The 12,345-nt window shown below is 43.8% G+C and overlaps 1 protein-coding gene across 3 annotated transcripts in view; it reads left to right on the forward strand.

The window, feature by feature from the left end:
* Window positions 1–12,345, forward strand: part of prkcab (protein kinase C, alpha, b) — a 90,582-nt gene that overhangs the window by 49,716 nt on the left and 28,521 nt on the right. The window lies entirely within an intron of this gene.

Consider the following 12,345-nt stretch of genomic DNA (forward strand, 5'->3'; position numbering starts at 1 on the left):
AAAAAGAAACTGTACTGGATGTTAGATATAATGCACATTAAGCTGCTGGAGAAATTGCAAGAACGTGACTTGAGGCAGAGTAGGGCTGCACCATTATGGCAAAATCATCATCTTGATTATTCTACAATATTGTGATCATGATTATTTTTTAAAATATTTTTTATTGTCATTGTACGAATTGCTGTTTAGACATCATACATATTTATTAGACAAACTTTCAGTCCTACCTGGATATTCGTCAGGTCATAATAGTCAAAATTGCTTATCCAAGAATTGATGTTTAACATTGATAAGCAGTTATTAATTGCGTTTTAGGAAACACAATTATTTTACTGCATTTTTGCACCTTAACATATATTTTCACTTTTTCACTGCAGTATTTGCAGTATTTGTCAAAGTATCAGCAGCTAGAAAGTCCCTCTTACTGTCTCACTCTTACTGTAGTCCTTATTTAAATTCAAATAATAAATAATTACTGCTTTGTTGCTTTGATGCACAGCTACAGCCCTGAGGCAAACTTTGCACAGAATCTGTACTTGTTTGTCATCTGGTTTAAAACCAATGTATCTCTAAATTCCACTTGTTATGGTCACATGGGTGCATGTTGCACATTCAAAGGTTGTGATTGGTCGAGTGTAATGGAAGCGCTTCATATACTACCCCTGGACTTAAGGGGAATTGAAAATATAGCAGTCACTTCGATTCCACAATGATTAATCGTGGAAACATAAAATAGCAATATACGATTATCTACTTATTAACTGTGCAGCTAAAGGCCAGAGGTTTATCTCATATAAGACCCAGGGACTGCCCCACGCATCTCATCATCACTGATATGTCCCTCTAATCATGAGAGTACGTATGGATAAGCCAGCTGAGGATGTTCCCGTTTCACTAACAGCTCCTGGATTAGCAGCCCACTGATAGACCAGCTGCTGACCTCTGACTCTGTTGACCTCTGACCCTGTTATAACGCTGCGTCCCCGCTAGAGGATGTGACTGGGTTCGGTAAGGGTTTCAGTCAACCAGTGCCACTGTAGACGTGCTCGTGGACAGATAGAGGACGTGAATTCATAACTTGTTTGGGCGTAGCGCAGGCCGGTCGGAAAATTGGGAGAAAAGTTGCATATTCAGCACTTGTTTGGAGGAAAGAGAAGGAGACAGAGAGCAGCTGTTTTGGTTATGTAATTGGAGAGAAGTAAGTCGTGAGGAACACACACATGCATACACACACACACACACACACTCAAGTGACATAGCGGTAATCGTCTGCCGTTTGGATCCTGGACAGAAACATCAGGGGGCGAAGTGGTCTCTTCGCCAGCTACAGGGCATCTGACATAATCCACACACACATGCACAAGTGTGTGTGTGTGTGTGCGTGCAAGATACACACAAACACGCACAGTTAAATATCTGCCTGAATATCAGTGGGTTTTGGGACATATGACATCACATTTTACATCAGACACACACACACACACACACACACAGGCATCTGTGGTAGCAGAAGGGCAGAGGACACCAGAATGTCTGCCAACATTCAGATATCCCACACCTAAACCATCACTAGTAGTCACACAAATATTCCAAAACTCATCATAGAGCATCATATTACAAATCTGGAGAGTCTTCATTGATACTCTTCACATGCACAAACCCATCACAGGCTCATACTATTCTATCATTCATCATATGGGTATTTCAATAATACATATCCTCGCTGCGATACTTAACACAGTAAAGATCGCACATTAACCTCCAAGCACAGAACTCATCAATCAAACCCCATGTGCCTCATAAAACACTCCTATACCATCCCATACATCCTCTCCACACACACACACCCACACGCACAAACACATTATCTTCACAGATGGCCTCTGAGCGTTACCATGTGTGTAATTATGTCCCATGCAGCTATGGGTTTTAGCTATCTCTCTTATATGCTCCATAGACTCAACGTGCCCACTGCAATTCCCTGGGTTTGTTTGCCTGTTGTGTTGACGTCAAACAGCCTATACACACTTGTGTAAAGCTGCAGTCCTCATGCTCATCAGCAGAGAAGATCAAGGAATCTGCCAAGATGATTATGATCAAATCCTATGGGTGCTGATTGTAATTTGAAGAATGTGTGAAGTATTAAGAGCTTAATGAAGAGTTTTTAGTGCTAACACACACACACATGCACAAACACACACATCCTTGTACATACTGGCCTTCATTTCCCTCTCCCAGTTGTGAGTTTTGGTTGTTCGTAGCGGAGCGTGTGATGTTGTTCCAGCTCTTGCCTCTCGCCTTTGTGCAGAATCAATAGATCATTTGACTTTGAGTGGCGGAAATGATTGGATGCCTTTATAGTTTCCTGCTGTGGTTAGGGGAAGAAGTACTGTGTGTGTGTGTGTATGCATATGCCATGGCTATAGATAGCTCTGCAAGTACGAACTGCTCCTTGTCTGTAGTGTTTACATTGTGCATTGGTTAAATGTAGTTTGTGTGTATGTGTGTGTGAGAGAGAGAGTTGGCCACCTGGGGCCTGTCCTCCTTGGTTTCCGTGGCGATGTCGCAGTGATTAACGTGCAGGTACGTTAACAGCCAGTTGTCCGGCTCTCTGGCAAATCAAAGCTCTAATAAACACACCAGGGGAGCTCGGGTAAAACGGGGACTGCTGCAAAGCACTGTGGGAAGGCAAGTGATGGATGAGCCAAAAAGTTTTGTTGTTTTCCGATTTTGTTACTTTCATGATAACATGGTAACAGTCGCCTGCGTCCTTGTGAAATTGGCCCATGTGGAAATTAGATTTTGTAAGTGCAGCATAACATCTCCTATAATTATTCATTGACTGATCATTCATGTCAGGTTCTCACCTAACCCCCCCCCCCCTCCCTCTCTGTAAGGGCTGTCATTATTTTTAGCTCGACCTGTATGCTACAAGTCTTTAGTTGTTTTTTTTAAGGTCTTTTGTGTTCAATGAATTCTTGTTAATGATGTTTTCTTGATCGGACATGTTTGTACTTCCTGATAAAGGATGGAGAGTGTGAGAGAGATCTAATCTTTGCACATTCGCTGGCACTGTGGACACCTACAGGCACAGACAGAGCTTCATTATGGAGTTCTGTCTCTAATTGGTTCCACATTTTAGATATAATAAAACAAGGTTGTTTTTTTTATTATGTATTCTACATTGCAAAGATGTACTATTGTCTGTGAATCTGTGTGTGGGTGTATGTGTATTTGTGTGTATTTGTGTGCATGCCATGTATGCTGTGTTTATGCTTCATAAAGTAAATCCACAGCTCACTGTAATTGAATACACTTGATGTTACTTAGATCGGGCCATTTGCTCTATCATTGCTCTATAATAATACAAAAGGCCTATGTGTGAAGTTACAGCTCAAAGACAAAACCATATTCTCCTATTCTTAGGAGAGAATAGGAGCTGATGTGGGTTTAACATGAAGCTTTAGTCCATGCCATTGATGCAACATATTGCCTTTTCAGCTACGTTCAAGAGTTCAGAGACGAGGTCATGTCTGATGCTGAAATTAGGGTTTAGGGTTTTCGGTTGCGTCCTAAAAGCAGGTAGGGTTTGCTAAACATACTGTGTATCCTCAGTGCTACAGTTAATGAAATGTAAACATAAAATTCAGTAGTTCATATTTTTAATGCTTTTTTGTTTGTGTTTTGTTTTTTGCATACTGTAACAAAGGAGAAAGTATACTTGTAGGACACCCTGTGCACCCCATGCAGAAGCAGTAGTTTTATTAGTTTGCTGATGCATGCATTGGTGTCGGCCTGCCATAAGCACACAGGCAAGCCTGGATTCATATACACCAAGTGGGATTCTCCACCACCTCTTGTCAGAGTCAACTATCCTCTAAGTGACTCTTAACAGCTCAGCCTCTCTCACAACCATTTAGCTCAATTATCACTGAGCAGCAATGGAGCTATCACCGCTGGTTTCTCCTAATGGACCCTGACAACTGTAGCCACGGAGACCTCCAATCAGATAGCACCAGGGAAGTGATGATAGATTCACAGAGAGGTTGAAACCCCGCTTGGCCTCTGTAGAATATAGTAGCAAAGGATTGCCGCTAGGGCTTACCTGCTGCTTATTCACAGGAGCTTGATGCAAGGGTGAAGCTCACCGTGGATGCACACACACACACACACACACACACACACACACACACACACACACTCATATATACAAATGCATACAGACAAGGACCTCATATCCTAGTCTAATTAAATGCTGTGTTTGATGATGAAAGTTGGGTTGCGATGAAAGGGTGTTTGGTGTTCAGAGGTTCAGTGTGAATGGATCTGAATAGTGGATCTCCCCTCTCCTGTTAATTAGAGGGGGGGGCGGGGGAGGAAAGGCCCGACACCTGTGGCTGTTTGGTTTGATTCGATGGTGTATGTGCACCCGCGCCCGCTTTACTATAGTAGTGATGTTCGTCATTGTGGCCCCATCATTATATTGTGCATCCCATCATGCCATATCACAACCTCTCTCACTCTCTAAAAGGCCCAAGAGAAATAATTCCTTCCCAACTGTTACATATAATTTCCATAATCCACTGCACATCTCATCATCAGAAATCACCACATCCCATAATCCAGTGGGCTCGCTCGGAGATTGCTGACATAGCTCTCTGTACCATCTCACACTAATGAGCTCATTCATGTCCCATGTGCCTGTGTGTGTGTGTGTGTGTGTGTGTGTCCGGGTGCGTGTTTGCATGTGTGTGAATGGTGTGTTTGATATCGTGATGCTTTTTGATGTTTAATTCACCAACAAGACTAGAATGGCGTACAATCAGAGGAGGCACACAACAAATGACAGATGTACAAGACATGCATTTACTGCCGAGAGAAAAGGCAGGCCATGGGCAGAACATGACACACACACACACACGCACACACACACACACACACACACACACACACACACACTCACACATACACAGCATCCCTCTTTTAATATCAGTGTTCAAAGTTCGCCATGTATTGGTTGCCTGTTTTACAGGCTATAAATCTGTCTTGTACATAATGAGGCTACAGTGGGATAGTGTGAAGGCTCTGGCCCATTAAACACTGACAGGCTGCTGCAGGTGGAGAGAGAGAAAGACAGAGAGAGAGAGAGAGAGAGAGAGAAAGAGAGAGAGATGTCGTCCCACTAATTAAATCAGTGATGGATAGTCAATACCGGTGCCGCTCTGTATTGGTCTCTCCCTTTACAGCCACGGTTGCATGTGTGAAGACACAGATGAACCCACAGACAGCACACACACATACACACACACACACACACACACACTGCCGCAGTTTGTGGTTGTATGCGTTCTCTGGTGTGTGAAATGAGGCTGTTAGGTGAGAGATAATAGAGGAGACGACATGGTAATGAGCAGGTCATTCTCTGCGATGCGTTTGAATCGATGGCTCCATCCGGTCACAGAGACTTGTCGCCGGCTTCCTTGGACTTTTGACAAGCTCTCTCTGTCTCATTGTCTGCCCTTTTCTTCTTTCTTTTTTAAATCTTGGCCTTATTCTTCACAGCATCCCACTCTTCACTGTGTCTGCCATTGTTTTCTGCCACTGATATATCTCATGCCATTCCTTCCGCGCTCGCTCCTCCGTCTTCTTTTGTCTTCTGCGGCGTCACGGCTTCATTATTGTTTTTATCAGTGTCAGAAGCCAGATCAGTCCCCACAGTGACACTATTGATCTTGTGTAACCAATCTCCACCCTGGGACCCCGGTGGCTGTGAGGGGTCTGGATTTGAATCACTCAGTGTGTGTGTGTGTGTGTGTGTGTGTGTGTGTGTGTGTGTGTGTGTGTGTGTGTGTGTGTGTGTATGAGGGCAGGAGGGGAATTCCAAATTTGTTCCATTCAAAATTCTAACTAAATCCGCCTTTCTTTTCTAAATCCCTTCCTTTTGAAAGCAGCAGTCAACCATCATTTTCTCACCGTGTTAATGTGCGTCTTAGTTGGTACCATAGAAATGAAAGCAATACCTGCATCAACATGCTGTCCTAGCAGCAGATAAGGAGTTAGCAGGACAGCACAGTGATGCCACGAACAGCTCCACGTAATACAGCAGGTTTGGCGTTATTCAACCATCAATTCTCATGGGTGAGGCACACGTTGTCGGCTCTTGGCCTGGAGATCTGGTGTTACTTCGATGCCACCTCCGCCCACACTACACACGGACACACGAACAAAGACACACACACACACACACACACACACACACAGTACGACTGAGCCTCGCAAACGCCCAGTCTGACAATCCTCTCCTGTTCTGTCCATGTGTCTCTGTTTGTCTCCAGATCTGCTGTTCTCCATTGTTTTTTTTTTTGTTCGGTATAGTATACTGTTTCTTTGTCGCTATCTCTCTCTTCTTTCACACTATCCATTTCGTCCCCCTTTTGTGTCTCTCTCTGCTCTCGCTTGCGTACACACACAGAAATAAGTATAATCTTTCTTTCTCTCTCTTTCTCTCTCTCATGCACACGCACACACTTTCAAAAAGGTCATTCAGTGCCAGTGAGTGACTTACCAATGCTTGGTCAGGCAAGGCTGTGGGCAGTGTGTGTTTGGACTATAGCCTGACAGCACTAGTTGTTTTGGGGTCGTGCTATGAGAAATATTGAGAATCCTGTCGACCTGCGGCTGAAAAATGCCTCTGCCTCTGCCTCTGCTGGTAAAGTTATTCTCTTCTTTTAGCGGAGCTGCTGAGCTTCAGCCTTGAGGGAAGGAGCATGGCGTGTCGTCACGATATGCGTCTGGCTCTGAGATGAATCTTGTTTTCTCTGCGAGATACAGTGCTGTTCTTTCCTTCATTACTTTTCTTTTATCTCTACTCATTTCTGCTTTTTGTGCCCATCGTTCCAGAACGTGCACACATTTGACTTTATTAAGCAATCGAGTAAGTTGCTCTCTCCCTTTTTCACTCCTGCTCTTTCTCTCTTCTGTTTGCCTTCTCTCTCCTGACTCTCGGTCTATCACAGAATCATTTCTAACCCATTATCACCATGGCAACTATATAGTTGTTAACATTGTGCCCTCCAGACCCCCCACCCGCAACACACACACACACACACATACACACATACACACATGCATGCACATGCATACGCATGCAAACACACAGTATAAGTGTAAGTGTTTTAATTTAATTATTTTTTTCAGCAGTGTTTCTCTGTTTGTTGTTGTTTTGGAAAGATGTTATTCCTCCCAGTGATGTTTGGGGAGCATTTTTCTATTATCTACCGTGTGTTTATGCAGCACATAAATAGTCCCACTGACTTTGATTATACAACAAATCTTCACTGCATCAGAACTCTAATCTAAAGCAGCTTTACAACCTGTTAGTGGCTTCATTTCTCATTTTTAAGTTGAGGAGTTTTGTTGTACTTTTCCCACTAGAAGATGAATATCATTACTATGACTGTGCTGTGTGTTGAGATTAGAAGAGCCAGGATAATAGACAAGTGCCAGGTTTAGGTCAGGTTCTTCTCCTCTGAGCTCCCTTGCTTCAAACTGTTTAGATGTCTCCCAACACGAGTAAATCCTAAAAAGTCTAAAAGGGGGTCAAGTTCTATGTCTGTACGTTAAGTCGGAGTGACTGTGCGTCTTTCAGTGATGATAATAAAGTGCTACTTTATTGACCTCTGTAGGGAAATTCTCTTTTCTCGTCCCAGAGAAAAGAGGTCTCAGAGGTCAGGGTCGGCTACACAGCAGTGCCCCTGGAGCTGGTAGGGATTCAGTGACTTGCTTCGAGACACTTCATCAGGCAGGATGCTTGACAACAGGGGGACTTGAACCCAGGTCCTCTAGCTGAAGGACAGTCTCTCTCACCACTAGGCCCACCAATCAAATCAAATAAAATCAACTATTGAAACAAGGGTCAAGATCACAGGCTGGAAAACGGCTTTGCCTAAGCAGCGTCATGAGGGAATTATGCTGTGTCGCCGACTCGCCGTAGCCGTCGACCCCACGTGTGTGAAACAGATGTAAAGGTTAGTCCAGAGAATCGGCTATTCATGAACGCAGTGTCCCACAAATAACCCTAATGATGCTACCTAGACCATTAGCCAATTAACCCCAGTCTTGAATCACATTCGCCTCTCCACTCTCACGTCATATTCAGAGACGGTTAAAGTCAGAACATCTCTGGTTAGTAGTCAGATATTATCACCTTCAGGTGGTGACGTGCCTGTCAATGCCTGACTATAATTAGCAAGACCCGTGTTTGGCTCATCGTCACTCTGCTCTCATCATCATCTTTCTTCCTCTTCCGCTCGTTCTGGCCCTCGTTACGCTCCGAGGAGTCCGGCAGTGTCGTCTCGCCTCACTGGAGCTAACTTCCCTCCTGGCTGCGCCTCAGCATCTCTGTCTGTGAAGCGCTGAGGGGTTTGTCCGCTAGCATATTTGACCAGAGCTGGCGTCAAATGTTAAAATAGCTGCGATGATGTTTGATGGGTACAGGCTGTGTGGGTAAAATGTTGAATAACCACGCTGGCTTTGAATTGAATTTGTAGATGTGCAACACTGTTTTAGGTGTCCGCATGATTGTATTTGCAAAGATGAATTCCACCACTAAGCCTCTGTTTGACCTCACCTGATGTCTGCTGATGCTTTGTGAGTCATGTATTCACACTAGTCATAGCAAGTGGCTTCAACAAAAACAACAAAGACTGTGCATGTGTAAACAGATCACCTGAAACAAAAGTCTTTCTGAATTTTTCTCCATCTCTCTCTCTCTCTCTCTCTCTCTCTCTCACTTTCTTTCTCTCTCTCTCTCCCCCTCTCTCGCTCTCTCTCTCTCTCACACACACACACACACACACACACACACACACACACACACACACACAATCTCTCTCCTTAGCCTTGTAATCAGTGTATATACTCAGGCAAAGCCAACAGGGAAAGCTTTGTGGTGTGTGTGTGTGTGTGTGTGTGTGTGTGTGTGTGTGTGTGTGTGCATCTAAGTGAACTGGCATTTCCCTTGGGCCCTTCAATCCTTACCCCTCCATCAATTGTCAGTCGCACCTTGGAGAGGAGAGAAGAGAGAGGAGGCAGGGATGAACTTCATTGTGATTCACTCCCAGGCATTTGCCCGGCGTACAGCAGGGGGAGAGAGACCGGAAGAGAGGGAGAGAGACAGAGAAAGAAGGAGAGACATAATGGTCTTTGGTCTGAGCAATTGTTCAGGTTCGGTTGTTGTGTAACGCATCTGTGCTTTTCTGGGTTTCTGCGTCAACACAAGGCTCCTAGATGGCCTTTGGGATGGAATGAACACATGCAGGTGTGCACACACACACACACATACAAACACACAAATAGCAGCCGGTGGCACTGACAGTTTAGGAAATTATCTCTTCACACACTTCCTCCCTCAGTCTCTTTCTGCAATGGGTCGCACCGAGTCGAAGGCTCAGGATGGCAGTATGTGGAAACCCTGCCATTTTACAGGGAGAGAGAGGGGGGTACAGACAAAGAGACAATAAGACAGAGAAAGAGTAGAAAGAGAGAAAATATAGAAAGAGAGATGAGAGAGAGAAGAGAAAGCTTGCCATAAACATCCAGAGGCTGCTGTCCAGAGACTTGGAGAGTAAGGGAGCAAGGAAGGGGCGGTGATAAAGTCAAAGAAAGGGGGAGAAAGGAGGGAGATAGCTCCTTCGGTTGCTTCCCCGGACCCTGCTGTCTGTGGTTCAGTCAGTCATTCTCTTTTGATCCGGGCCACAGACTGATGCAGCCACATCCCCAAGGAACAGACGGCCAACCAGAGATCCAAACCCCTGATAAATTGAATATTCCCACGATTGAAAAGTGGAAAAGAATGACTATTCATACAGCAGGGAAGCTAAAAGGGGTCACAGAAAGGGGGGGACACAGGAGAGAAGACTCGGGACACAAGGGACATAACCACTACACCATCTCTTCTTTTTTTTCTTTTTCTGAAGAAATACCTCTTGGAAAGGCCGGAGGAAAGGAGCAAAAATAGGCAAGCTTATTAAACGAGAACATTCTAATTAGACTTTTCCGGGATCCTCACGCCAGTGACTCATTCCCCTGCCAATCACGCGCTAACTACCCAACAACTCTCTCTCTCTCTCTCTCTCTCACATACACACACACACACACACACACACACACACACACACACTTTCTCTCTCTTTCTCACTCTATCTTTCTTCCTCTGTTGTCTTGTCTGCTTGATTTAGCATGTTTGTGTTTATGGAAAAAGGGCACTTTTCTGAGACGTGGTGCCACTTACTCAGTCAGTGGCCTGTATAATTACAGATACATCCATTATGACACATTTCAGTGTGGTGGAGGCAACGCTAGTAGGGGTTCACCCACCCTCATTTGCAGGGCTCTAATTACAGCTATGTTTGTTTTGTGGTGATTGTGGAAAATTAGCTTGCCTCAGCTATCACATTATTGACTCGGGAATATATGAATGGATTCCCAAGAAATGTAATTTGACCATGCTGATTATCAGATTCCATTGAAAATGCTGTGAAATTACATAACTGTTGCAGAGAATAACGGTATGATACATTCTCATAATTTCATGTTCCTGCATGTTCACTTTCATTCAGTGAGATTTCTTGGAATCAGTGCAGCGATCCCCATTTACTCATTAACTAAATTTTTACCCAGCCTTAGTGCCAGATGTTCTGGCCAAGATAAACAGTTGCTCGATTAGACAGCTCCTGGAATTATACTGTCATTGTACGGTGTGTATTTGTACCTCAGTGACATGAAATATGGTGATGTAGGTGGTGGCAAGTTGGCTGCAAGTTACGGAAAAGTGACATCAAACATGAAGACATTGTAGCCTTACATGTTCCCACCATAGCCTGTAAAAAAAGATTGATATAGTGAGTGTGACGTCACCCATAGGTGTCTGAAGGGCCATTTTGAAGCCAAAAGATTGGGTTTACGAAGCAGAAGCGAGGCCGAGGTTGTTCACAGAGCCACTATTGGCTCTATCTATACTATCCACCTACCATTGGTCGATAATTGGCAACCTGTCGATCACTGGACAGGCGACCTGTCAATCACTAGGAAAACAACCCCGTTTTATAACCGTTATATCTCGTTAATGACACAATTATTTTGAAAATCGCCATAAGGACACACATTAGAAGAAGTGAAATTAGCTACTGAGACTATAACCTCTTGTCGAAAAAATTTATTGATTTTATATATTGAGTGAGAAGTTGGGTTGTGGTCCCATTGACTTGCATGGAGTTGGGCCGGGTTTGGAGTCTTTTTGGAACCGGCCTCTAGCGGACGTTAGAGGAGCTGCCGCTTGCCGCCACTTCCTTATTGGCTTCAAAATTCACCCGTTGTTTTGGCCACTTGGTTCCCACGCATGGATAAACCGACAAAGAGACAGATAAAGAGATAAAGAGACAGATACCTGGCATTTCCAGTCTCTTGATTTTTTACTTATTCTTTTCTTTCTTTCTTTCTTTCTTTCTGGGCAAGTAGAAACATGGCAAGTAAAACCCAACTGTGTTACTCTGAATACTTTCGTTTTTCCACACACATCAACAAGTACTGCTCAGGTGGGGACACATTCTTCACTCCAGTGACTCAGTTCCAGCAGCCCTTTCATATCCCACATCTATCCCTCTGATGTTCTTGGCAGAAGACAACATTACAGTGTGCTGGTTTCCTGTGAGACACATAGTATAGTCGGGTTGAGCTGATATTTATGGGTCATATAGTGGCCAGATATTGGCCAGTCAATGTCGACCAGTTCCAATATGATGGATATGATGCAGTTTGATGCAGATCATTTATTACAGTATATAACTGACATGTATTACACTGGTTGTCTATGGGGAACCCTTAGCCTGAATCGATCCTAATGCCACATTTTGATTCAGATTCCAGTATTCAGTATTGATTCAATATTACTATTAGTATTGGTATTAGTTTTAGTTATCCTGGGTTTCAGTGGAGAGTTTTAGTGTCCCTTGGTCTAAATGCTGTATCAGAGTCTGTTCCACCCTGCTAAGCATAAAGTTCTGGGGGAAAAATACTGAATACTTGGAATTATGTTAATTTTTTGGCATGGAAACAGTCAGATTCAAAGATACTAAATATTGGCACAAAATGCCATGTAACACTTAACAGTGCAGCTAGATAGCAGTGAATGTAAAGTGCTGTTTTGTGTGCAAAATGCTCTAATCACATGTTTGGAGGCTCTTTGCAGTCACTGACTCTAGTGTTAATCTCTGAGGGATTAAAGCAGCAGAACTTTGCCCTTATAGAACTATTGTACAAGTGACAAACAGATGGAGCATCTTGTGA

Source organism: Centroberyx gerrardi, chromosome 7 (genome assembly GCF_048128805.1).
Source record: "Centroberyx gerrardi isolate f3 chromosome 7, fCenGer3.hap1.cur.20231027, whole genome shotgun sequence".
Taxonomy (NCBI): domain Eukaryota; kingdom Metazoa; phylum Chordata; class Actinopteri; order Beryciformes; family Berycidae; genus Centroberyx; species Centroberyx gerrardi.